The 4,242-nt window shown below is 46.5% G+C and overlaps 1 pseudogene; it reads right to left on the bottom strand.

Annotated features, from left to right (window-relative positions):
- Positions 1-212: 212 nt before the first annotated feature.
- LOC119532658 lies at positions 213-1,392 on the bottom strand (annotated as a pseudogene).
- Positions 1,393-4,242: the final 2,850 nt, after the last annotated feature.

Genomic DNA, 4,242 nt, shown 5'->3' with positions numbered 1-4,242 from the left:
CTAAGTAACTATTTAAATGACCCACCTACCTTCTTCCATCATTTATATTAACTGGCAATCCTATTAGTAAGCAAGTAACACAAGACTTAAACACAAACTTGCTGAGGTTGTTTCAAATGTAAAAACTTATAATATTGATGAACTTCTTAGTTTTTTCATTTGCTTTTCAAATTCATATTAGAGGAAGCCTTTTTCATTTAAAGCCCTTGTGCTCATATACATTCAAAGTTTTTATCATTACTATTTAGGTATCTTGATTCTCCATGCTTCAAGACAAAAAAATCTTCAGTCATGAGTCTGTATCTTCCTAGAGCTTCATGAAATTTCACTGGAGGGTCTAAGTAATGCTCATTTGCTAAGACAAAGTTTCCCAGTGAATTGCCACAGATTTCTCTGCTTGAACATCAGTGTTAATCCTTACAGCTTCTTCTGGGTCTATGTGCTGCCATTTCATAAGCCACCTGGGTTCACAAGCTCCAATAAGAATAGCTGCAAGGTTAAAAGGTCCAAACCTTTTCCTTTCTCTTCAAAAGCAGGGCAATAACCAGTATCTCCTGCAAAAAAAGAATCTATTCCAAGTTCCTAAGACAGACCAGCTGTCCCACAGAACCTTATTGTCATCCATTAGAGTCCTCTTGCACCAGTGCTGGGATGGTGGAAAGACAAAGGTGAACTTATCATGTCTGGGGACACAATTCTCCTCCCACTGGTCCAGCTTAATCATATTCTCTCAGCTGCATTTCTGCATCCAGTCAAGGAGACCCAAAGGCATAAACCATCTCAACTCATTACTGAATCACTCATTCAGAGCAATGACAGAATTGTCCAGGTGATCATAGCGATTTTGACTGATAAGGACCACATCTATTGGAGGCAGCTTGCTTATTGTACATGGAGGATGACAAAAGCATTTTGGACCCATGTACTATGATGCTGAAGCATGATGGCTAAAAATGGGATCCATGAGAAATATGAGCTCATCCATTTCTACCATTACTGTTGCATGTCCCAGCCATGTGACTCTTAAGCCAGCTTCCTTCACTCCAGCTTCTTCAGAGTCATTGCTGAAATAGGGCTTAAGCACTGGGAGTTCTTTATCAAGTTCCTCTTTGGGATGTGGAATATTGCTGTGCTCTTTTTCTATAATCAACAATCTAAGGGTATTTGGAATAGAGAGATTTTTCCAAGTTGGCCAAGGGTTAACAAAGTTCCCTTTTCCTTTGATTTAGTTATATATTCCTCTAATCTGTAATCCAGTTTGAAGGTTTTCCTGGAAAACCTAGAAGAATCCCTTCCTCCAGAATTCTGTGCTGAATTCTGGCATTTTCTTACTACTTCTTTAGGATATTGGCTGCTTGTCATCAGGGGCTGGTTGCTTTCAGTTTCATCCATGTCCTTTGATGAGAAACCCCAGTGAGGGATGGCCCAGTGCATGCACTGCCATGGCCATTCCCACTGCTGCTTCTCAGCTGCAGGCCACCAAATCAAAATTTTAAGACAGCAAAATCTGACATTGTTTTGGACTCTGGAAGCAAAGACCAGCAGAGCAGAAAGGTGCCGTAGATTGCTGGTGTGACCATGCTTTCTCAGAGATACTGAGGCCCCAGCAGTGCTGAGGTTGGTGCCCTTGGTGAGGCTGTTGCCCTTGGCTGAGCACTCATAAACATCCATGCTTCCACCTGCCTCTCTGCTATGAGCTCCTGCTTGTGCCCACAGGGCCTGTGTTCCTTCCTCCTGGCAGTGGGTGGTGCAATTTCTTTGCATGCAGGATTCACTGACCCATCCTAGGGGAACATCTGGAGCCTGTATCTGGAGGAGGGTCCAGGCACCATCTGTGGACAAGCAGACATACAGGTAGAGGGCTATCTGGTGATGCAGACCCTACTGCAGCCTCTGGATTTCATCCTCCCCCAAAGGTAATCACTGCAGAGCCCTGGGCCTCTGATGACTCTACAGGCCACAGAGCTGGGGATTGAGGTTCTAAGAGGGGACAGCCTGATCCACACACCAGGTAGGTTGGACTTTCCTTGTGGGTTTCTGGAAATAATAAAGTTCTCCTGGTCACTTCTTTAAAAAGGAACAGACAGGGAAGTCTGTCTTGTGGCATGTGCTTCTGAGGTGTCTTGACAAGCTCAAGCTCTAGAATGTCCTCTTCCCCATGGCCACTCTGGGTCCTGAAGCCTATTTCTGGCATGTTCTTTACCCCACCCAATTGGCCACTAGGATTTCTAAGCAGCCAGAACATCCTTACTTTATACCCCAAATTAGAGGGTTAAAGGCTCAGAAGGTCTTCCACATTCCATGTGAGAGTTTGCTATTGATTGTGTTGGAAATGGAGAGAAGATGACCAAACTCAACAGGGCTGGGGGACATGGCAGGAGACAGGAGAGACACAGAGGGTAGGGTCACTGAGGGCTGAGTGTGTGTCAAGGTAGCCTAGTGGGGTTTCCTCTATCTTCCATCCTCCAGTGTATGCCCCGACCTGTCCTCACATGGGGACTGCATCCCCTGGAAGCAGGGGTCTCCCCAGTGGGGAGCTGAAAGCCCTGTGGACTGGGCAGTGCCCATGGAGGACAGAATCAGTCCCCCAAATCACTAGCTCTGCTTGGCAAAGGAACCATATTGTGAGAAAAACCACACCACTTGCCTGTAGTCACCCTTACCCTTGTCAACATGAACCAGTCTTGGGCCCCACACTCACACACCAATTTGTGTGCTCTTTCCCCTCCATGCATCCCTTCTCCCTCCTCATGCTCCAAAGATTACTGCCCACCCTCACTCCAACTGATGAGTTTGTTTCCTTCTGCTTTAACACAGCTTCCTTGAGACATAATTGACACTATAAACTTCATAGGTTTAGATGCTACAGTTGTTACGATGTGTTGACATGTTTCCACCTCTGAGGCCAACGCTAAGGTTATGAGCACATCCACCACCTGCAGAATTCCCACCTGCCATTCTCTGTCCACCACCTCCCTCTGTCCCCATCCCAGGGACCCCTGACATGCATTCTGTCACTATGAATTCATGTGTAATTTCTAGAATTTCTTCTAATTGGAATGGAATCACACAGCTTTACTCTCTCTCCCTGTTTCCTTTTGTCTGGTGTCCTTAGCTTGGCATAGTTGTTTGGATATGCATTGATGTGACATTATCCACAATCCATTCCTCTTTATTGCTGAGGGGGTTCCATGATATGGATGAGCAACAGTGGGTTCATGTACTCCCCTGTTGATGGGCATTGGGGTTGGTTCTGCTTTGTGCATTGCAGATAAAGCTGCTGTGAGCCTTCAGGAACACACTCAAAGTTGGTGGTGCATATGCTTTCATTTCTATAAGATAAAAAACTAGAAGAGGATTGGTGGATCCTGTGGCATCACTGGGCCTGGCCAAGCAGCTGCACCTATTTCCTCCATCCCTTCCCTCTTGCCTACCCCAAGTGGGTCCTAGTGGCTTATTCTCTCTTTTCACAGCCTGGGCATGCTCTAACCTTGGGGTACCCACTTCCTTTCCATTCCTACCCACAGGACCCCTTCTTCATGGGGCCCACTCTGACACTCAATCTAAATTTGCTCTTCACATGTCACGCGGCCTAGGCTTTGCATGAGTAACACTGCCCCTCTAACCTCATGTCTGTCATCATCATCTTCCCACCAGCAACACTGGGCAGAGTTTTGTCCCTGAGGGATATCAATCACTTGGATGTTTCCTGATGTGCAGAAAATACTCACTGGTGCCTGTTGTTACCTTGGATTTCCTTGGCTCTTGGGATAGAGCCTCTCCTGACAATCTGTCCTTTTTCCAGCCCTCTGGAGCTGGTGCACACCTCTCTCTCCTTCCTCAGATCATGTCCACACAGAGCTGAATAAGCACCTTCAATCTGCCCAGGTGAGTCCTTCCTGTGATGTTCTGTTGGTTCACTCCTATCACCTGTTTCCACTGAGGAGGCATGGAAAATGAGTTGTACTAAAACCTTTGGGTGAATGGCCTGAGCAAAGATGAACTAGGTGGAAGATAAGACTGGGGAATGGGAGGGGAGCTGGATGTCACATGCTGTGGGAAGTTACTCCTAAGCCCAGGGCTCCAAGGGTGGCTGGGGAATGTCTGGGGTAGAAGATTGAAAGGGAGGGTCCTAAAGCCTGGCCACAGGGTGTGATGCTGCGTTTGATTCTCCAGATGCAACTACCCAATGGTTAGGCCTCCAAAAATGCCATCTGGTGATCACAGATGCTCCTTGAGTTT

The sequence above is a fragment of the Choloepus didactylus genome, chromosome 4 (genome assembly GCF_015220235.1).
Source record: "Choloepus didactylus isolate mChoDid1 chromosome 4, mChoDid1.pri, whole genome shotgun sequence".
In the NCBI taxonomy this organism is placed as follows: domain Eukaryota; kingdom Metazoa; phylum Chordata; class Mammalia; order Pilosa; family Megalonychidae; genus Choloepus; species Choloepus didactylus.
The sequence above is the reverse complement of the archived record's forward strand: the minus strand, read 5'-3'. Positions and strand labels throughout refer to the sequence as shown.